At 42.2% G+C, this 24,593-nt stretch overlaps 1 long non-coding RNA gene across 2 annotated transcripts in view; it reads left to right on the top strand.

Moving 5' to 3' along the window:
- LOC128100666 (uncharacterized) overlaps positions 1-22,069 on the top strand; it is a 110,880-nt gene extending 88,811 nt beyond the window's left edge. For both annotated transcript variants that reach the window (XR_008214884.1, XR_008214883.1), the window contains one exon: positions 21,058-22,069. This is a non-coding gene — a long non-coding RNA (uncharacterized LOC128100666). The remainder of the gene's footprint in view (positions 1-21,057) is intronic.
- Positions 22,070-24,593: the final 2,524 nt, after the last annotated feature.

Below are 24,593 nucleotides of genomic sequence, written 5' to 3'. Positions count from 1 at the left end.
CAATTACCTTTGACTTGTTAAATAGTGCATTAGGAAGTGTTTCAAAGGTGCTTTGGGAGGGGCAAGGAGCTGAATTCAGTAAGGCTTAATCTTTGCATTAGCACAGCGCATTCCAGGATATTTATATAAGTGGATAACATTTCCCTCTGAAACGGTGAGATTTGTACACCCAAGAACTCTGGCATTTAATCCCTAAAGTCTCTGTTTGGTACTGTGCCTTCCACTGTTTGCATTCTGGTTCTGTAATTGCTGTGAAATGTTTTCTGTGTTATACAGTAGCAGTGGTAGTTGTTTCAGAAAGAAAATGTGGGGTAAGACCCACTTATATTTTCTGTCTATTTATATTACTAAGGTTGTGCACACATGCTTGATATATGTGCCAAAAACTGACTTCACTAAAATTCCTTTAATTGTGAAGTAACACCAAAGGTTTATTTACCCAGTGAGCTATCTGTGCTCCCAAAGGATAATTTTCTTACCCAGTATCTTACAGATGTAAGCTTTAGAAAATTCTAGTGTTTTTCACAAAAGAAATATAGAATCTGGAAAGATAGCTTAGCAGCTAAGAACACTTGCTACTCCTCCAGAGGACCTGAGTACTTGAGTTTGGTTCCAAGCACCTACAATAAGCAGCTTGTAACTCCAGCTCCAGGGGATCTGATGTTTCTCTATGGGCACCTGTACTCATATGACATGGGCATGTGCACATGCACACACATACATTGTATTACCTTTTTTTTTTTTTTTCCGAGACAGGGTTTCTCTGTAGTTTTGGTGCCTGTCCTGGAGCTCACTCTGTAGACCAGGCTGGCCTCGAACTCACAGAGATCCGCCTAGCTCTGCTTCCCGAGTGCTGGGATTAAAGATGTGTGCCACCACCACGCGGCCATTTTATTACTTTTTAAAAAGTAAAATCTTAAAAAGAAATTCAAACTTTTGAGATGACAAAATCCTAGCTTTTCATTTGTCACTGTCACCAAAATGTAGGGACATAGAGAGGGATTTGGGTAGGAATATCTGTTTGGGGCCTCGAATCCGGCCCTTTATAATGTCTTGTTCTCCTGTATGCAATAGTTCCCATTACTGAGAATAAATGCTTTATTAGTGTATCTCTGGATCCGTGAACATTTTTTATGTGCATGTATGTGTATGCATGTATGTGTGTGGAGGCCAGAAGTTGATGTAAGATGTCTTCCTCCATCACTTTCTACTTTACGTACTTAGGAACCTCAGAACTTCCTGATTGGCACAGTCTAGCTAGTCAGCATCTCTCAAATTCTCTCTCTGTCCCTAGAGCACTGACTTACAGGCAGGTCGCCTCATGGATCCTGGGGAATCTAAACTTTGTTCCTCAACTTGTATGGCAAACACTGAACCATCTCCCCAGCCTATCTGTGAATATTTGTGTCAAGATCATGTGTGTGGTATCCATTTAGAATTTGATCTTTAGTTTTCATTTATAGTATTTGAAAAATAAGTGGGCATTGCCATTTGTATACTTATATCTGGATTCCTTAAGTTTAACATATTTGGCTTGAAATCTCAATACTCTGTGTGTGTGTGTGTGTGTGTGTGTGTGTGTGTGTGTGTGTGTGTGTGTGTGTAGGCTCACATGTGCCATAGCACACATGTGGAAGTCAGAGGACAATTTTGTGGAGTCAGTTCTCTCGTCCCACCGTTATGTGGCTTCCACAGGCTGAGCTCAGGTCACCAGGCTTGTACAGCAAGCATTATACCCAGTGAGACATTTTGCTGGCCCCAGAATGCAATAGTCTGAAAATGGAGCGCATCTTCAACCCTCTCCCTCTGGAGGATAAGGATACTGAGAGAAGGGATGCAGAACTGTCCAGTGTGGCCTCTGAGCTGCACGCAGTCTTGGATAGCTGTGAATGTGGCCCAACACAAAACTATAGACTTGCCTTTATGGTGGTGCATGCCTTTAATCCCAGCACTCAGGAGGCAGAGGTGGGTCTTTGTCAGTTTGAGGCAAGCCTGGTCTACAGAGTGAGTTTCAGGACAGCTAGGACTACACGGAAAAACCAAAACCAAACTCAAAGAACAAACAAACAAACAAACAAACAAAAAACCCTGTAGATTTCAAATATTATGAGTTTTTTCTTTTCTTCTTCCTTTTTTTTTTTTTTTTTTTGGTGGGGGAACTCAATTGTGCAGTTCTTGAGCATGAACTTTGTGGATGGCAGCACTGAATCACATCAGCATGAAAAGTTTGGTCCAGCCTGAAGGTATTTCAATTCTTCCATGCTTTCTCTGATGGATTTTATTTGTTGGTTCTATCAACATGCATTTCCAGGGCAGAATTCATTAGTTTTTGTCTGCTGGGTGGCATCATCATCATCATTTTATTGGTGTTTTGAGACAGGGTTTTTCTGTATAGCCTGGCTATGCTGATTGTGTTTCTGTGTGGACCAGGTTGTCCGTGCACTCAGAGATCCACCTGCCTCTGCCTGCCAGTGCTGGGATTAAACGTGTGCACCACCACTTTGGCTAAGGCCTTATTATTTTTAAAAGACAAAGTATTATGTAATTTTAATGAGCAAACCACCAGTTACCTTCAAAAATACTGAATGTAGGTAGACGCTACTGATTCGTGTTCCCCTTGGGAAGAACGTGAGATGGTGGACATAAGTACTGCCACTTAAAGGTTTTATATCCTACAGCTTCAAAAACCATCAAAGATCGTTTTGCTTTGTTTCTGCCTAATTGATTTTTTTCCATTCAACTTTCTCTCCTCGTCCACTTGTGTGGATTGGGAATTAAGTGTGGTGTCCCGTAGTTGTGATCCAGCTCTCTAGAGGCTGAGGCAGGATGATTGCCACAGGTTTGAGGTCAGCCTGTATTACAGAGTGCATCATTGTCACAAAACAACATCATTTAAGTGATATTTTTATTTTGGATTTTTCTCCTCCCAAATCATGTGCTTTGGCTGCTTAAAAACATTCATCATAGGAACATGACATTAATAAGGAATCCTTGTCATCTTATATTTTTATACTTAAAAGGCTTTAAGTGTTTTATTCTAGGGGGAAAAATGAGTCAGTGACTTTGCTAGGTCTTACCAGAATTTGGTCTATAAAAAGAAAAGAAAGAAAGAAAATTCAGGATAGAAAGCTGTAGTTCCCTTTTCTGTGGTGCAGACTTTGCACTGTGAGGGCAGATGTATGGCTTGCCTTTTTTCAAAGGAAGTCTGGAGACCTGGGGAGATGGCTCACTTGGTAATGGACTTGCTGCACAAGCAGGAAGGCCTGAGTTCAGATACTAACATCCACATATAAAGCTGGCCTCAGTAGCACATTTGTAACCCTAGTGCTAGGGTGGTGGAGACCAGCAGATCCCAGGGGCTCACTGACCAGGCAGTTCTATCAGAAATGGTGAATTCCAGGTTTATTGAAAGATCCTGTCCTGTCTCACAAAATAAGGTGTAAAGTGCTCACGAAGCCTAGCCTTTGTACACATGGACTCACATGGGCAGGTGCACCTATCCACAGATGCACACACATATGCCATACACACACATACAAAGAATCTGAAAAGACTTCTTGCCTGACACTTAGGTAATAAGTACATTGTGGAAATTTATCTGGGTGATATGAGATATTCTTGACTTTAGTCATCGAGATGGTTTAGTGTAGGGGAAGGGCACTTGCCACCAAGCCTGATGATCTCATTTCAGTTCCTGGAGTCCACATTGTGAAAGTGTAAACCTGATTCCCAGTTTGTCCTCTGACCTCCACATATGTGCTGAGATATGCACACACACATACATGCTGATAAAAAAAAAAAAAGTAAATTTTTAAGGCCTTGAATGAATGGGCCTGGAGCCATAACTCCATGGTTAAGAACAGGCACTGCTTTTGCAGAGGATTGAAGTTCAGTTCTTAGCACCCACATTGGGTCGCTTGGAGCCAACCTGTAATTCCTTTGCCCTCCATGAGCACCTGCACTTGTGAACACACCATGTAAAGTAAAAGTGAAATCCCGAATTCACAGTAGGATAAAGTGGTCCTGTATGCCTTGCTAATCTAACAGTATTTGTACACTACTTTTGTAGTTTCATGGAAACCCCTGAGTCTGTATTTCTCCATTTGAAATGGCTTCCAGGGAGTTCTGGTTGAGTTTTTGTTTTGTTTTTGATGAGAAAACCATATATTTTCAGTGAAATCATATTAAGCATAGCCAGTTTGTTTCTGTGTGTTTCATTACTGCCCAAAGGTACAGAGTGTGTGCAGTATATAATGGAAAAGGATCCACTGAACTAAAGGGTTAAAATGAAGACAGTGATTGTAAACTATTCTGTACCCTTTGCTAGAATTATTTTCTGCAGGTCTGGAGAGATGGCTCAGAGGTTAAAACACTTACCTCCTTTCCAAACACTGGAGTTTGGTTCCCAGCACTCACATTGGGCAGTTCACAAGCACAGCAGCGGTAGCTCCAGGGAACCAGCTGCCCTCCTGTGACCTCTGCAGACAAACACACAAATAAATTTTTTTTTAAAAAAGAATTGCTCCCTGATAAATTTTCTATTTTAATATCTTAATTTTTAAATATTTATGTAATGACCTATTCCCAGGTAAGATCCTATATAGTTCATATTATTATTTATTTCATACTAATTTAGAACTATTATTGTATATGGCATGTGAGGGAATGCAGGCTCATGTGTGCTGCGGTGTGCATGTGGAATTCAGAGTACAATTCTCAGGAACCAATTCTCTGTCTAGTATGTTAAGAAAAGATCTCCCTTGTTTCTGCTGTGCTGTGTTCTCCAGGATAGCTGACCTGCAGGCTTCCAACCCTGCAGATTCTTGGAGGAAGATTTTATATTTTATAATAGATAACAATATGAGAGACTATATTTTGCTTCTAAATTTGACAAGTAACTAGTATTTGCAAGAGACAAAGAATGCCAAGGTCATAAAAATAACTAAATAAAGGTCCCAATAGGACAACTGTCCAAGATTATAAACAGGCAGTTTTTAGAAGAGTAAGTCTAATGAGCTAAGAACATAAAAATATGTGCTCATACTCATTAGTAACCAGAGGAACCCAAATTAAAATGACAATATTCTTTATACCCAGTAGACTAAAAAATTAGGAAGATGAATGATGGAAAGTCTGGGGGATTGTGAGTAAAGTGGTAAAGCCATTCTGAAGATAGCAGAATGTAATTCAATGGATACACATATTGCTTCTAGGTATAAATGCATAAAGAAATAAATATAGCCGGGTGGTGGTGGCTCACACCTTTAATCCCAACATTTGAGAGGCAGAGGCAGGTGGATCTCTGAGTTAGAGGCCAGCCTGGTCTACAGGACAGCCAGGGCTACACAGAGAAACCGTCTCAACGAAAACAAAAGCAACAAACAAAAACAAAAACAAAAATGGGGAGGGAAACAAATAAAATGATAATTGTCATGATATTGATAACAGAGGCTTAAATCCAACATGGCATCCATCACTGTGGAGTTGTGTAGATGTAATATAGTTGATGTGTATGTGAGACCATGCATCTGGTAGAAGCAAAAGAGGACCCCATATATTAACAGTATGTGGTCTTTCAGAAATATTAGGACTAGAAAAATGGCTCAGTGGTTAAGAGCACTGGCAACTCTTCTGGAGAACCTGGATTTGGTTCCCAGCACCCACATGTCAGCCCAAAACTGTCTACTGCCTGCAACTCCACAGATCCAACACTTTCTTCTGGCTTCTGCAGATTCTTACACACATGTGGTGTACATACATCATTCAGGCACAAGCATATAAATAAGATAAATATTTTAAAATATAGTGTCTAGCAGAAATAATAAACAGTGGAACCTATTGTTTAATACTATCAGTGTAGACTTTAAATGTACATAAAGTGTTGGGCAAGAGAATGTTCTAGTAGATACATCAGACACATTGGAACAGGTACATAAAGGCCCATGGAGAGCTAACGAAGGAAAAGCATGGTCAAAGATGCTCGTTCTATTCAATGTGAAAATTGCTGTGACCTTTACTGAGGGTTGTATCAAGTTCTTTAAAAATGCTCATGTTCTCACAAGAAACCAAAACCACTAAAATGGCACCACTGAAAATATAAAATTCCTCAGATCAAACAGAAGAAATTGTCCCCATGCCTTGTACGGTGAAGCTGCAGACTTGCTAAGAGGAATAAGAATGCACACATAGAGGAATAAGAATGCACACATAGAGGAATGAGAACACACACATAGAGGAATGAGAACGCACACCTAGAGGAATGAGAACGCACACCTAGAGGAATGAGAACGCACACCTAGGGGAATGAGAACACACACATAGAGGGATGAGAACGCACACATAGAGGGATGAGAACGCACACATAGAGGAATGAGAACACACACATAGAGGAATGAGAACGCACACCTAGAGGAATGAGAACGCACACATAGAGGAATGAGAACACACACATAGAGGAATGAGAACGCACACCTAGAGGAATGAGAACGCACACCTAGAGGAATGAGAACGCACACAGAGGAATGAGAACGCACACATAGAGGAATGAGAACGCACACCTAGAGGAATGAGAAGACACACATAGAGGAATGAGAACACACACCTAGAGGAATGAGAACACACACCTAGAGGAATGAGAACGCACACCTAGAGGAATGAGAACACACACATAGAGGAATGAGAACGCACACCTAGAGGAATGAGAACGCACACAGAGGAATGAGAACGCACACATAGAGGAATGAGAACGCACACCTAGAGGAATGAGAACGCACACCTAGAGGAATAAGAATGCACACCTAGAGGAATGAGAACACACACATAGAGGAATGAGAACACACACCTAGGGGAATGAGAACACACACATAGAGGGATGAGAACGCACACATAGAGGAATGAGAACGCACACCTAGAGGAATGAGAACACACACATAGAGGAATGAGAATGCACACATAGAGGAATGAGAACGCACACCTAGAGGAATGAGAACGCACACCTAGAGGAATGAGAACGCACACCTAGAGGAATGAGAACGCACACCTAGAGGAATGAGAACACACACATAGAGGAATGAGAACGCACACCTATAGAGGAATGAGAACGCACACCTAGAGGAATGAGAACGCACACATAGAGGAATGAGAACGCACACCTAGAGGAATGAGAACGCACACCTAGAGGAATGAGAACGCACACCTAGAGGAATGAGAACGCACACCTAGAGGAATGAGAACGCACACCTAGAGGAATGAGAACGCACACCTAGAGGAATGAGAACGCACACAGAGGAATGAGAACACACACCTAGAGGAATGAGAACGCACACCTAGAGGAATGAGAACGCACACCTAGAGGAATGAGAACGCACACCTAGAGGAATGAGAACGCACACAGAGGAATGAGAACGCACACAGAGGAATGAGAACGCACACATAGAGGAATGAGAACGCACACATAGAGGAATGAGAACGCACACATAGAGGGATGAGAACGCACACATAGAGGGATGAGAACGCACACATAGAGGGATGAGAACGCACACCTAGAGGAATGAGAACGCACACATAGAGGAATGAGAACGCACACCTAGAGGAATGAGAACGCACACAGAGGAATGAGAACGCACACATAGAGGGATGAGAACGCACACCTAGAGGAATGAGAACGCACACCTAGAGGAATGAGAACGCACACCTAGAGGAATGAGAACGCACACCTAGAGGAATGAGAACGCACACAGAGGAATGAGAACGCACACATAGAGGAATGAGAACGCACACATAGAGGAATGAGAACGCACACCTAGAGGAATGAGAACGCACACCTAGAGGAATGAGAACGCACACCTAGAGGAATGAGAACGCACACCTAGAGGAATGAGAACGCACACCTAGAGGAATGAGAACGCACACAGAGGAATGAGAACGCACACATAGAGGAATAAGAATGCACACCTAGAGGAATGAGAACGCACACATAGAGGAATAAGAACGCACACCTAGAGGAATGAGAACGCACACATAGAGGGATGAGAACACACACATAGAGGAATGAGAACGCACACCTAGAGGAATGAGAACGCACACCTAGAGGAATGAGAACGCACACATAGAGGGATGAGAACGCACACCTAGAGGAATAAGAATGCACACCTAGAGGAATGAGAACGCACACATAGAGGGATGAGAACGCACACCTAGGGGAATGAGAACACACACATAGAGGGATGAGAACGCACACATAGAGGGATGAGAACGCACACCTAGAGGAATGAGAACGCACACATAGAGGAATGAGAACGCACACCTAGAGGAATGAGAACGCACACAGAGGAATGAGAACGCACACATAGAGGAATGAGAACGCACACCTAGAGGAATGAGAACGCACACATAGAGGGATGAGAACACACACATAGAGGAATGAGAACGCACACCTAGAGGAATGAGAACGCACACCTAGAGGAATGAGAACGCACACATAGAGGGATGAGAACGCACACCTAGAGGAATAGAATGCACACCTAGAGGAATGAGAACGCACACATAGAGGGATGAGAACGCACACCTAGGGGAATGAGAACACACACATAGAGGGATGAGAACGCACACATAGAGGGATGAGAACGCACACCTAGAGGAATGAGAACGCACACATAGAGGAATGAGAACGCACACCTAGAGGAATGAGAACGCACACAGAGGAATGAGAACGCACACATAGAGGAATGAGAACGCACACATAGAGGGATGAGAACGCACACATAGAGGGATGAGAACGCACACCTAGAGGGATGAGAACGCACACCTAGAGGAATGAGAACGCACACCTAGAGGAATGAGAACGCACACCTAGAGGAATGAGAACGCACACCTAGAGGAATGAGAACGCACACCTAGAGGAATGAGAACGCACACCTAGAGGAATGAGAACGCACACATAGAGGGATGAGAACGCACACATAGAGGGATGAGAACACACACATAGAGGAATGAGAACGCACACCTAGAGGAATGAGAACGCACACATAGAGGAATGAGAACGCACACATAGAGGAATGAGAACGCACACCTAGAGGAATGAGAACGCACACATAGAGGAATAAGAACGCACACCTAGAGGAATGAGAACGCACACATAGAGGGATGAGAACACACACATAGAGGAATGAGAACGCACACCTAGAGGAATGAGAACGCACACCTAGAGGAATGAGAACGCACACATAGAGGGATGAGAACGCACACCTAGAGGAATGAGAACGCACACCTAGAGGAATGAGAACGCACACATAGAGGAATGAGAACGCACACCTAGAGGAATGAGAACGCACACCTAGAGGAATGAGAACGCACACCTAGAGGAATGAGAACGCACACCTAGAGGAATGAGAACGCACACATAGAGGGATGAGAACGCACACAGAGGAATGAGAACGCACACAGAGGAATGAGAACGCACACATAGAGGAATAAGAATGCACACCTAGAGGAATGAGAACGCACACCTAGAGGAATGAGAACGCACACATAGAGGAATGAGAACGCACACCTAGAGGGATGAGAACGCACACATAGAGGGATGAGAACACACACCTAGAGGAATGAGAACACACACCTAGAGGAATGAGAACACACACATAGACACAACACCAAGGGATTTCCAATAAAAATGTGAAGGCAAGTCGGTAGTGGGGAGATTTTTTTTTTTTCAACAAATGCTGCTGGAAGAGGTTGGTCCACATGAAAAAGATCCCTTTCCTGTGCCCTGTACTGTATTCACAGATTAACTTGAAATGGCCATACACCTAAATTGTAAGAGCTAAAAAAAAAAAAAAAAAAAAAAAAAAAAAAAAAAAAAAAAAAAAAAAATTTAAATCTGTGAACTTAAATGATGCAAGGTTCTCGTCAAGAAAACATAGGAAGTAGGAAATATAGCAAAAAATAAATTAGACTTCATCAAAGTTGAAAAACATTCAAAATTGAGGCTGGAGAGATGGCTTAGCAGTTGGGAGCACTGGATTCTTTTCCAGAGGTCCTGGGTTCAAATCCCAGCACTCATACCTGTCTGTAACTCCAGTTCCAGGGTTTCTGACACCCTCACACAGTCATACATGCAGGCAAAACACCAATGAACATTAAAATAATCAAAATTATGTTTTGATTACGCTCTGTTAAGAATATGAAAGGCAAACCACACATATGGAAAAATACCTGATAAAGAACTGCTTGCTGTCCAGATTGTGAGAGCCGAAGGTGGTTGATAGAAAACTTCTCCAGACACGACAGGGTAGTTGCAGTATGAACTCAGGGATTGTGACAGCATTCTGAAGACCTGCTCCAGCTCAAGCCAGACAAAATCCCAGCATAGAGAGGGAGGTGGGTGGGATAGCCCACCATGAGCTAAGGAGCTGTTGGCACTTGATAGCTGCTAGAATAGAGTGAGTCAGCTTGCTTCCTTTCTTTCCTCCTTCCCTCCTTCCTTCCTTCCTTCCTTTCACTTTTCGTTCTTCCTTTGGGACTTTTTTTTCTTTTTCTTTTTCTTTTTTGGAGACAGGGTCTCTCTACTGTGTAGTTCTGGCTATCCTGAAACTTGCTATGTAGACCAGGCTGGCCTCAAACTCACAGAGATCCATCTGCCCAGCTTCGAGAGTCAGTGTTCTTGAATGGTGTGACCACACATCGGTATGCCTGCTTTCAAGAATGGTTGGCCAACACAAATTGGATTTGATGGGTTTAAAAGGGGGAAACTGAGGTTGGATGGGTAGGGAGGTAAAGGTAGCTCTGGGAGATGGGGTGAGTACAAGCAAGTATATATGTTATATGAAATTCTCAAAGAATGATAAAAAAAATTTTTTAAATATTCTAAAACAAAAACTTCTTTCCAGAGTAGACAAGGGACTTACAATCCATTAATGAAACAGTCCAACAAAACAGCGAAGGGTCTTGTGTGATGGCACACTCCTTTAATTCCAGCACTTGGGAGGCACAAGCAGGCAGATCTGCCTGAGTTTGAAGCCTTCCTGGCAGGCCAGCCAGGGCTGCACCGTAAGACCCTGCTTGGTATACAAATGAGCCAAAGATGTCTTCTTTTTCCTTGATAATCCCCAAAGTCTTCAAGTCTTGTATTATTTGAACAATGCACAAAGATAAGTAGATTTCATGTGTGTACATTAAAAGATGCTCATTTTTATAGTAAAGGTAACCTTAATTAGGTCACGTTGAAATACAACACAGTAACCAGACAACAAGACAGCACCAAGTAGCATGTATGTAGAGTGACTGTAGCAGAAGGACACCAACACATTACAGACACTTGGCAGTTTCTTATAAGACTAAACACTATATATGCCCCCTTTCCCCCGGCCTTTCAGTGTTACTTACTACAAGGAATTAAAAGTTTTGTTTATCCTTTGAAATAGGCTGGCTGGCCAATGAGCTTCAGGGACCTGCCTGTCTCCACCAGCAGCCCTTAGGTTTCAAATTACAGATGTGCACCACGGGGTGGGGGAGAATTGCTTTTTCTGTGTGTTCTGGGGATATGAATTCCAGCTGTCTTGCTTGTCAAGCAGGCACATCACTAAGCCTTTTCCCAAGAACCTAGTTTCTGCTTTTCTATTTATTTTCAAACTGGCAGAGACTAATAAACAATTTATCCTCTTATTAATAAATAAGGAATAAGTGGGATTTTGTAATAATATATAAATATTTAAAGATACGGTACATCAATATATAATTTTCTTCTGATGGGAAATGGATGAGATTAAAATTTCAGACCCAAGTTCTTTAGCAACAAGATCACTAATTTCCTTTATTATAAAATCCATTCTAATGTATACAAAATTTTAATTGATGTCGTGCCTTTTAATCTCAGTATTCAGGAAGCAGAGGCAGGTGTATCTCTGTGAGTTCAAGGCCAGCCTGGTCTACAAAGTGAGTTTCAGGCTAGCCAGAGCTACATAGTAAGACCACCTCAAAAAAAATTTCTCCCTTTTAGATTAAGACTTGATTTATGTCTCAGAGCAGAGTGGATATGAAGTTTGAACAAGAGCAGAGTTGTGATTAAATTTAAAAATGGAGCCACAGTAGATTCCCTGGGGAATGTGCCAGGTGCCACATCCAGTGTGCAGGTAAATGTTCCCATCTATTGGCTAAGCTACTCCTGAGTAGGCATTTGGGATCATAAGGATCATTGAATGTTCTCACCTCCAGGCAGGGAAAGAAAGAAGCTATCTGCATGGGGTTTGAACATTCAGTCCGTGCGCAAAAAAAGCCTGGGAAGTTCAGGGACTATGGTCTCAGAATCAACAAGTCTGATGATGCCTCTCTAACATTGACAAACTCTGGAATAACAAGAAGGAATCTAAATGGCATCAGAAATATTAAAGCAAATGGCCATGTTTTTGAGTATCAGTTACATTTTTTGAAACTAAGAAGTATTGCTAGTAGATTTCGAATTTTTTATTATTTTCTTGTGTGTATGTGTTATGGTATGTGTATGCTTTTTAGATAAGTGCTGGGGATTTGAACTCATTCCTTACGCTTGTGCAGCAGGCATACCTACCCACTGAACTGTGTTTTCTATGTACTTGCAAACTGTATTCAAACTTATGATCTGTCCACAATCTTTGTTTTTCCCCCTCTATAAATTTGCAGTGAATTCAATTTCTATAAACAGTGCCTTTTCATATGTTAAGACCAGCTTATTTTACCTCTTCTATGAATAAGAAACAGTCTTTGGAAAGCAAGTCTTTTTTTGAACATTACCATTTAAATGATTAAAATATCCCATTCATGAAATGATAAATGAGTAGCTTATTCAGAAGGACTTGGTGAAAACATTGACATTAGGCCTTTTGCTCTTCCTGTAAATAAGACCAAAAACAGGCCCATGGCATAGGACTTTCCCAAAGACTGTTCATTCATAGCCTTAATACACACATATGATATACAGGGATAATGAGGTATGGAACTAGGCACCAATAAGATAATTCCCAAGCACTGTCTGAGATGGCATATAGGTTGGAAATAAAAAACCAGTTCCCTAGAATTATTTAGGTATTGATAAGGCAGTTTCTCTAGAGGCTGGGGAGATGGTTCAGTGGTATAAGTATGAGGACCTGAGTTTGGCTCCTCAGCACCCACATAAATACTTAGGGGGTGTGGTGGCCAGCCTTGAATATCAGTGTGTGGGAAGTGTAAACAGAGCATCTCTGGAGCAAGCAGGCTGGCTAGACAGACTAAATCAGTGAGCTCTGGGTTCAAGTGAGAGGCCCTGCTTCAATATATAGGGTGGAGTGCAATCCAGGAGAACACCTGATGTAGACCTCTGGCCTCCACACATGCACACACATGTGCATATACAATACACACATAAACATGAGAAAAAAAATTCTCCCTGACTGAGCCTGTGGTTATACAGTTTTATTTCCAGATGTTTAACAGATATTGTCCATGTGCTATGGTATTTTCTTTCCTTATGGATTTGTGTAACATGGGTGTTCCAAAGCCACGAGCAGGTTTCCCACTGGCGTCAACTCAATCAAGATCTGGAACCCGCATGGTGGTTCACAACTATCTGTAACTTCAGTTCCAGAGGATCCAGTACTCTCTTCTGACCTCCTAGGGCACCAAGCACAGACATGGCACACATTCATATGTGCAGGCAAAACACTCATACATATAAAATGAATTTAAAATAACTGTGTATGTTTTAAACAAAAAGGAACCTTGTCACAGAATGGAATTAGGGGACCTCATAGAAAGGGCCCAATATTTTGAGTACACATAAACACACATGACATTCAACACTATTGTTGTTACAGATGATCATAGATGCGTAGCTTAAACCAACAAACACCACACAATGTTTATTACAGGTCTAGAGACTAGAGACTAGACTTAACTGAAGGAGTCTGGGCTTCATTTCTCCCTACAGGCTCTAGGAGAGGTTTTTTTTTTTTTTTACCTCTTGTAGCTTAAAGCTGAAGGATTCCCATATTTGTTGGCTCATGGATCCCTTCTATATCCTCAAAACCAGCAACATTGCACCTCTCTGGAATTCTGCTGTCACATCTTCTGTTCTGACCCAAACTAGGAAAGGTTCTCTAATCTGAGGACCTGTATGTAGCATTGGATTAGGTCTACCTGGATAACCTAATAGAACTGGATAACCACAAAAATAAGATCACTTTGTGGTCTTAAGTCTGTTATCTAAGTACAACACCTTATATACAGAGAGGGGTTAGAGGTTAGGACATGGATATTTGGGGGGTAATTATTCTGCCTGACATGGAAAACAACTAATATATAATAAACTTTTAAATTTATATAAAAATTTCTCCAAATGTTAAAAATAAAGGAATCTAAACAACATATCAGTGTATTACTAAGCAAATGCAATCATTTTAGAGATAATAAAGGTTTAAAAATATACATATTGATAATATATTTCTGGAGGGATCGTTCCCCAGATAATGAGGGAATTAGAGACCCATAACTGTCTCAGTCCATTTTGTCACTAAGTGACTGAGGTTGGGTGCCTTCTAGAGAAAAGGGGTTTATTTTGGCCCACAGTTCTGAATGCTAGGTGAGGTGACCGTGTATGATAGGGATCTCAAGCTGTCATCTCCATATGTTAGTGCGGACATACCAGCAGGGGCACAAGTGGAAGAGATCACATAGCGAGAGATGAAGGGAATGTAAGACTGGACCAAGTCGGGCTGTGGTGGCACACGCCTTTAATCCCAGCACTCGGGAGGCAGAGCCAGGCGGATCTCTGTGAGTTCAAGGCCAGCCTGGGCTACAGAGTGAGTTCCAGGAAAGGTGCAAAGCTACACAGTGAAACCCTGTCTCGAAAAAAAAAAAAAAAAAAAAAGACTGGATCAAGTAAAGAGATATTGAACTTTATAATCCACCGTCATGGTAACACTTCTGCCTCCCATGTCTGACTGTCTGGCTGTCTGGCTGTCTGTGTCTCTGGTTGTTTTTTGTTGGTGTTGTTTGTTTTGTTTTGTTTTTTGAGACAAGATTTCTCTGTGTAACAGCCCTGGTTGTCCTGGAAGTCACTCTGTAGACAAAGCTGGCCTCAAATTCAGAGATCTGCCTACCTCTGCCTCTCTAGAGCTATGACTAAAAGTATGTGCCACCACACCCAGCCCAACTCAGTCTCTTGAGACTTAATCTACTCCCTAGACTCAGGTATTGATTCATTCTAAGGGGAGTACCCTCAAATAAGTTTCACTAGCTCTCAGCACCATTACACTGAGATGAAGTTGTCTGCATAGAACATTTTGGGCCAAACTCTACCTAAACAATGGCAGTAGCTGTAGCCAACAATGTAACTCTCAGAAGCATCATGTAAAGTGAAAATACAAGGCTTTGGGTCTGCGTAGATAGCTCCCTGGTAAAGTGTTGGGGTAGCATGCTTGAAGCCTTGGGTTTGTTAATCTCCAGGACTTCCCCAAAAGATCCAGAGGACTACCCACATTTGTATCTGAAGTCCATGTATGAGTTCCTGAGGGCTGCTGTAATAAATTGCTACAAACCGCGTGGCTTTTGTTGTGTGGCTTTCCTGAGGAGCTGTAAAACAAAAACAACAATAACAACAACAACAACTTCTATGTACCCTGTGGGAGCCCATTCTCGGGTTCCTCGTGGCTTTACCCAGCAGGTCTACATAGAGGATGATTAGACCATGGGCCTAAGTGCAGGTGTCTGGGATGGTCTGCACTTGGCTGTGCTGGGGGAGGAGGTCTTTTGCTCCACCCCTTGGCGTGTCTATAAAAACCCTGGGGCAGAGACAGTCGGGGCCCGTTGGAATAGGTTCCAGGCCCTCTCGAGGCTAGCCTTTATTTTCTATCTGTTTATGTCCGCGATATTCTCCGCAATAAATCCTTCTATCTAATATTTCCTGCTGCTCGCACTCAAGAAAACTCAGGGGAACTGTGGGGGTGGTTGGGTAAACGCCCCACAGAATGGCGCCATGAACAGGGACTAAAGAAAAAAGAAAAAAAAAAGGGACTAAAGAAAAAAAGGGGGGACTAAAAAAAAGGGACTAAAGACAAATGAACAGGGACTAAAGACAAAGTAATAGGGACTAAAGATAAAGGAAAATAATAGTTTTATTACAGAGTTTTTGGCAAAAGTGCTGAGTCAGCCCTGCCAGTGGATAAGGCATGCCGGTGTTATGGAAAATATATATTTTTTATATATATTGAGAGGCAGGGGTTTTATCCTCGAGAGAAAAGGAAAACGGACTGGAAGGATGTCCGATGCTGCAGCGAAATTCTCTTCTGTCAAAATTTTCTATCTTCTATCCCTTTCTCAATTTCTATCTGTGAAAAATATAAGGTATAGCGTAGTAATATAGTTTAGGAAAAACTTAGAAGTGTAAGATTGTGTAGGAAAAAATAAGTAAGGCAACTAGACAGAAAAACTACAATTTTCTAACTTTGGGGGCTATAAATGCAAACTGGGAAAAAAATCTTTCTTTGGGCTTTTTGGGTAGTAAAAAAGCTCTTGTTTGAGCTTATGGGGAAGAAAAAGTTTCCTATGGAAGCTTTTGACCTGGGGACAGCTGAAATGCTAAGTCCAAGCAGCAGGAGAAAGTGATTTCTCCCTGAGGCAAAAATGGAGGTGTAACAGCTATGTAGATTGCTGTAAGCCATTAATAGTTATTTTTATATATTAAGAAAGGGGGACCTGTGGGAGCCCGTTCTCGGGTTCCTCGTGGCTTTACCCAGCAGGTCTGCATAGAGGATGATTAGGACCACGGGCCTCAGTGCAGGTGACTGAGATGGTCTGCACTTGGCTGTGCTGGGGGAGGAGGTCTTTTGCTCCACCCCTTGGCGTGTCTATAAAAACCCTGGGGCAGAGACAGTCGGGGCCCGTTGGAATAGGTTCCAGGCCCTCTCGAGGCTAGCCTTTATTTTCTATCTGTTTATGTCCGCGATATTCTCCGCAATAAATCCTTCTATCTAATATTTCCTGCTGCTCGCACTCAAGAAAACTCAGGGGAACTGTGGGGGTGGTTGGGTAAACGCCCCACAGTACCCCAGATCTGAACTGCAAAGGCAGACTGTAGAAAGACTCTAACCAGTCCAGGCTGGTGGAATACAAGAATTTATTAGGATTATGTAACTCAAATATTAAATGGTCTTTTAATAAAAACCCCAGACCAGATATTGGGGTAAAAGCTGAAAGATTAGAGAAGCAGAGAAAGTCACAGCCACCACCTCTTACCTCACCAACTCCTCAGCCTGAAAGAGCCTCTAGCTGAAAGGGAAACTTCTGAAAAACCTTTATTTCCTGTCTCCTCACTCCTTATATACCTTTCTCCGCCCATCCATCACTTTGTGGAATTAAAGGCGTGTGTACTCCCCAGTACTGTGATTAAAGGTGTGTGCCACCACTGCCTGGCTCTGTTTTCTCTCCTAGACTAAGTCAATCTCATGTAGTCCAGGGTGGCTTTGAACTCACAGAGATCCAGATGGATCTCTGCCTCCCGAGTACTAGGATTGTGTGCCACCACTCCCTGGCATTTATGTTTAATCTAGTGGCTTATTCTGTCCTCTGACCTTCAGGCAGAGGACAGAGATTTTATTAGAGTACACAATATATCACCACAAGATTACTTTCAGAAGCATGAATAGCTAATAGGCAGCTACACTACTAAAAGGTTCTTGCTCCTGGCTCACCAAGTTACTATTTCATATTTAAGTCTACAGAGAATTAATGTAAACTTGGGTTTAGAACTCTATCTACTATTAAAGCAGTAGACATGACTACAAGCTTGGGCACTGTAAGGCAGATGATGTCTGACTCTGGGATTGTTATCTGTGTGTCTTATGTTATCTGCTCCCTCCTTGTCCGTATCAGAGATTCTGGTGATCTCTGCAGTGACTTCTCCAACTTCGGGAAGACTTGCTTGTTGTGTGCTACAGTTGGATACATGGAACAGCTACAAATGATGTTTTGCTACAAGATGGAGTTAGATTGGTCCCATTATGTTACCAGAGTGTTCCTATCAGAGTACCTGGGGCCTGGCATCCACAACAAAGTAAGGATCAACAAACCCATCTATTGTCAATACTCCAATTAAAGAGACAAGCAATCATGAAACACAGAGAAGAAATTATTCATTAGATGTGGTAATATCTGAAAGAGGGACAAAGTGGTCCAGTTGACCCTCCAAGTCCATCTTTGGGGTCTTGAGGGTTAGGTTTATATCGAAGGCAAGAAGTATGAATAACTAGGCTGTTCAAGTCAAGGCATGGTCCTACCCATTGTTGATCCATCTTCATCTCTACTCCAGTCTCTTGCAAAGTTGTTTGACAAGTTGTTCCAGGAGACAAATTCCCTTCTGATTGGCTTCACACTTCAGCCAGTTCTTTCTAGCTGATGTTCTAGGGGTGACCCCGATTTCTTGGTGACTATTGTTTCAACAGTCAATAGTTCCAATAGACCATTGTTCCATAGTCTGTTAGGCAAGAGAAGGGCACGCATGTCTCTTTAAAGTACCTTCATTCCTGTCAGGAGAGATGTAACTTTAAGGAGTAGACATTTCTTGGGCCAGGGAGATGGGTCAGTGGGTGAAGTGCTTACTGTCCAAGCATGGGAACTCAGTTCAGATTCCTAGTACCCATGTAAAAGCTTGGTGCTGTGGCACATGCCTGTAACTTTAGCACAGGGGAGTATAGTCAGGCATATATCCAAATCTGTGAACCCCAGATTCTGTGAGAGATCCTGCCTCAAAAACTAAGCTGAAGAACAGTGGAGGATGCCACTTGATAATGACCTTTGGCTTCCACACATATACACAAACACATGCATAATACACACACACACACACACACACACACACACACACACACACACACACACACACACAGAGGATGAGGGACATATTCTCACAGTTCTGAATCCAACTATGCCAAATCAAGGTGTTGGCAGTGCTGCCCTGTATCTGGAGGGTCCAGTGATGGCTCTTTGCCTCTTCCTAGCTTTTGTAGTTGTCAACAATCTTCAGCCTCCCTCTGCTTGAGTCTGCATCACTGTACTCACCCTCTATCATCACTTGGCTTTTTTCTCTCTACCTCTCTGTATGGCTCTCCATCAGACTATCTCCATGGGGGATGATTGGATTGAAAGCTACCCCTACCCAGTTGAAACTCATCATCACTTCTTTATATTCACAAAGACCCTATTGCCAAATAGGAATGCCTTTGACAGGTTGGAGGGTGGCTAGGTCCTCTGAGGAGACACACTGCAACCCATAACAGGTTTTGGGGGAACAGATGCTGAGGGTGAGATTTGCTTGCTGAGGATCTATTATGGAGTACTCTAGGGACAGCATTTGTAAGAGAGTGAGGGAAGAAGGGTTAAGCTGAAGAGGTTGAACTGAGACCATTTACAATTGAGGCCTCAGGCAATGTCACAGGAGTGCTGAAGCTGGGAGGGTTTTTCAGAGGTGTCCATACATAAAGTAAATGGCCCAGGCTTTTGTATGTCTCCACCTGCTAGTCATGAAGTGCAAGTTCCCATTGAGGAGGAGGTGAAGTAGCTCCCCTGACCAAGGGTAATGCTCACAGAGGGACACAGCTGCCAGCCTTCAGCAACCAGCATTCTGGCTAATAGGAGAGTAAATGTCATAGTTCTGCAAGGAAGATCTGAACTGATGCCCCAGCATCCACTAAATGATGCTTATGAAGCAGAGCTTAAAAATAAGACAAGTTAAACACTATTATATGTATCTGTATATCTATATATCTAGACATCTATATATATATATATATATATATATATGTGTGTGTGTGTGTGTGTGTGTGTGTGTGTGTGTGTGTGTGTGTGTGTGTGTATTTGTGATAAAAGTGTGTTTAGGACAGTTCTTGGGTGTTTAGTTTGCTGTTTTCTATTACATTTGACTTTATAATCAACATTTTTTTTTTGTTTATTTGAGACAGAGTCCTACTATCTAGTTCAAGCTGTCTTTGAATTCTGGCTCTTCCTGTCTCAACCTCCTAAGTGCTGTGCAAACACTACCATGCCCATTTATAACTAATTTGTATTTTGTATAGTCTTTTTGCGTGCATCAAATATATTTACCAAGAAAATAAAGAGGAAAAAAATGAAATAGGCAAAAGCAATAGAAATCAACTTAACAAGATTCTTTTGGAGGGGAAAAAAAATCCATGAGCAAAAATAGCAAATGCTGAATCCATTGCAAACACAACATTCAGGTGAAGAGAACACATGAAGGCATCCCTCTGTATTCTTTCCTTTCTGTTGTTGCTTGCAGAACTATCCTAATATTTGCAGGTTTTGTCTGGCAGCAAGACATTGCTACAACATCCCTGTTTGCTTCCCCTTTACCCAGTTGGAGCTGACTTAATTGTGGCTCTGATTGTTTTTTAAAGGTGAAAGTACCCTGGGTAAGATAGCTGGAGCGATTACTAGGTCTGGTGATACAATGAAGTAAAGCAGTTACTGGGGCCAGGCCGCTGGGTCAAGATACATCAGCTACCAACCAGGAAGGGTACTAAATGGCTTGGCATACTTCTCTGGTTTTTATAAGTCTGTGTGAGTCTGGGAATTGAAAAACTAAGAGAGCTATTAAAGCTGTGTTTTCATTTATTGATTGCACTCATTCATTTGTTTTGGGGTGTGTGTGTGTGTCCCGTGGCATGTTTGTGTAGGTCAGAGGACAGCCTGAAGGAGTTGGCTCTCTCCACCATGTGGATCTCGGGGATCTAGCTCAGGTAATCAGGCTTAGTGCCAAGCACCTTTCCTCTCTGAGGCGTCTCACTATCCTTAAAGCTGTATATTGAAATTCCTTGTTTCAAATAGGCTGGTCTCAGTTTTATTTGAAAACTATGTTTCTAGAAGCAACATGAATGTCAGCTCAAGTTCTGTTTGAGCAGAAAGAGCCCTGGAGTTTTTAAGTGCAGAATGTCTTCTTGCAAGGGTGATCTGGCTGTGATATCTGTCACCCACTGAGTGCCAGGGTGGATTCAGTTGATCTTGTTGGCCAGGCTAATGTTCTCTTCTCCTTCCCTCCAGAAGCTGTGGACTTGGTGGAAGAAGACGAGTTTCTCTGATGAAGGAGGTCTATCTTTAGTCAAAGGTGTGTGAACAGCTGCCCATCCCTGCTGGACCTTCAAAGGAACTTGCAAGATGTCTATTTCTAGAGCTAGACCATAGCACGTATGGGTCCTTGCAGAAGAAGATCTATCAAAGAGCTGGTTTCTTTGGCGGGAGAGTGGGGCTGTTGTGTTTGGATGCAGTGATGCCCACGAAAATACTTGACATGAAAACCCAGTATTCTTTTCTCATGATAATGTTATTGCTTAAGGAAATCAAATAGTAACTTCTAAGTAGTTTCTAATGCTAAAGATTTTATTTCTTTTAAATTAGTTTGTTTTTTATAGGACTTTTTTTTCCAACCCAGGATTTGACAACTGGAGTGTAGAATGGAATCATAGCTCAGTGTGTCCAGCTGGGATGTAGCTCTGTCAGTTGACAGAGCACTTACCTAGTAGGTGCAAAGTGTGCTTCCCAGCACAGAGGAAATGGCTTTGTTGGTATCCGCCTAGGATTCAAGCATTCAGGAGCTGGAGGTTGGAGGTAACCAAGCTCAAGTGTAGGAACTTTGGAGCCAATCTGGGTTACATGAGACCCTGCCAAAAACAAAAAAGCAAGCACAATGTTGAACTATGATCAAATGAAGATCAGATAGTAGAGTGGATGACGGGACTGTTAAGAAGAAGTAATGAAGGGTCTGGTTCTTGTATCAAAGGTTTAGCTATGATGGTATTCTTAAAAACTCCCAACTCCTGTGACATTTCCTGATTATGAAATTTTCTTTTATACAACAAGCTACTCCCAATTTTGATGTGAAAATTGGATATGAATTTGTACATATTTGTATCACAGTGTAGAAAAACTGCCAATGAATTCTAATGGAAATCTGTATTACTACAATACAATGTTGTTAATTCACATTGTAATAGTCTTTTACAATAAAGACTATTCTCAACTTGAAATCTTATAAATAAATGATTTTGAAGTCCAATGTGGTTGTGTCTGATTCTCTACGTGTCTTCTTTTTTTCTCTCTTTCTCTTTTCCTGACAAGTTATTACTAGGTAGCCTTTACTGGCCTGGAACTCATTTAGCTATGTATGGCCTTGAACTCACAGAGACCCATCTATCTCTGACTCTGGGATGATGGTATTAAAGTCATGCACCATTATGCCCAGATCCTTCCTTCCTTCCTTCCTTCCTTCCTTCCTTCCTTCCTTCCTTCCTTCCTTCCTTCCTTCCTTCTCTTCTTCTTCTTCTTCTTCTTCTTCTTCTTCTTCTTCTTCTTCTTCTTCTTTATTTTTTCAAAACAGGGTTTCTCTGTGTAGCTTTGGAGCCTGTGATAGAATTTACTCTGTAGACCAGGCTGGGATTAAAAGTGTGCTCAAACTCTCAAAGATCAGCCTGCCTCTGCCTCCCGAGGGCTGGGATTAAAGGTGTGTGTCACCACTGCCTGGCTATGCCCAGTTTCATATCTATATATCTTTATCTATATCTATATCTGTATCTATATCTATAACAGAAATTCTACAGCAACAATCTCTGTTTGCCAAGACAGCTTCAGAATGACTAATTCTGAAGCTATTGCCTTGTAGGATGAAAACACTTGAGATTTGCATTAGTTGGCAGTAGTAGAGCTAAGAAATCTCTCAAGGTATATTTTGGTCACAGAATAGATAAGACTTGTTGAAGAACTGGATATGAGTATTTAATAGAAAGGAAGGTTGACACCCTATGTTTTGCATCCCAGAAAAATCGTGAGTAGTGGTCCAGTTAAGGAGATGGAAAAGAAAAGGTAAAAATGTGTCTTAGTTACTGTTGTATTGCTGTAACAAGACACCATGGCCAAGGCAGCTTATAAAAGGAAGCATTTAATTGGGTGCTTGCTTACAGTTTCAGAAGAACATAGCAAGGAGCCTGGCAGCAGGCAGGCATGGCTCTGAAGAAGCAGCTGAGAACATACATCTGATCCAAAAGCAAGAGGCAGAGAAAGCTAAGTTGGATTCACATGGATTTTTGAAACCTCTACATTCACTCTCAATGACATTAAAGCCACACCTCCTAATCCTTCCCAAATTGTTCTATCAACTAGAGACCAACCATTCAAACATATGAGCCTATGAAGGGGCATTCTCAGTCAAACCACTATAAGAGGTATATGAGGTGTGGAGTTCTATTTTTAAATATATTAAGTTTGAGTTGGGCATGTAGCTCAGGTGATACAGTGCTTGACTAGGCCTGGTTTCAATCCCTAGCACTGAATTAAAAAACCAGACATGATGACACATACCTGTAATCCCAACCCTTGGGACGAAGAGGCAGGAGGATCAGGAGTTCAAGGCTATCCTTGACTACATTGCCCATTCCAGATCAGCTTGGGATACTTGACATCCTGTCTCAAAACAAAAATAAACAATAAATAAATGTATTAAGCTTGAGTGGAGATGTTGAATGGGCACCTGGACCTATAAGCTGAAGGCAGAAGATGAGCCTGAACAGAGATCAATTTGTTTACATGTGTCCACCGTCCCCTGTACCCCGGAACTTTGCTGAAGTACTTCTGTGATCTACTAGACATCACACTTTTATGTCCCCTTAAAAGTTCCTTTCAGGGGCAGGGGAGATGGCTCAGTAGGTAAAATGCTTGCTGCTCAAACATAAGAACCTAGGTTTAGATCCCCAGCACCATGTGAAAGCCAGATGCAGTGGCTTGCATCTGTGATCCAGCCCTGGGGAGGCAGTGACAGCACAGCTTATTTAAACAGGTGAGTACCCGGGTCTTTGAGAGACCCTGTCTCAACAAAATAAGGTGGAGAGGGGTGAAGACATCCCATGTTGGGCAGTCACTGTGGCACACATCTTAAATTCCAGCACTCAGGAGGCATGGGCAGGCAAAGAGCTGAGTTGGAGATCAGCTTGGTCTATTTAGATATTGCCAGGACAACCAGGGTTTCGTAGAGAGACTGTCTCCAAACCAAACCAAAACAAAAACAAAAATAAAAATGACACTCATGTCAACCTCTGGCCTCCATGCAAGGGTGTACACTCTCATATAAAAAGGCATATACCACCAGTTACCAGACTTAGGGCCACCGCTTGTGCATAAACAAGTATGGTTTGGCCACCTGTCCTTGATAAGTCAATTAAAGCAGTCAAATTAATGGTGAAGAGCAGGAGAGAGAGAGAGAGAGAGAGGGAAGGAGAGAGAGGGAGGGAGGAAGGAGAGAGAAGGAGAGAGAGAGAAAGAGAGAGAGAGAGAGAGAGAGAGAGAGAGAGAGAGAGAGAGAGAGAGAGAGAGAGAGAAAGAAAGAGAAATTTATTCACCACCACCACCAGCAGCAGCAGCAGCAGCAAGACCATGTTTCAAGTTCTGAAGTGCGGTTATGGTTTAACAAGAGGGCCAGACAGCAGACACTTGGGAGCCTGGAAGAAAAGTGAAAGACATGGGGCCGAGGGACTCAGAGGCAGGTTAATAGTTTTGTTGCTATGGAAACATTGGGGCACTGAGGACTTATG

The sequence above is a fragment of the Peromyscus californicus genome, unplaced genomic scaffold (genome assembly GCF_007827085.1).
Source record: "Peromyscus californicus insignis strain IS unplaced genomic scaffold, ASM782708v3 Scaffold_7__1_contigs__length_154581171, whole genome shotgun sequence".
NCBI lineage: Eukaryota > Metazoa > Chordata > Mammalia > Rodentia > Cricetidae > Peromyscus > Peromyscus californicus.
This window is presented reverse-complemented; position numbering and strand designations above follow the sequence as displayed.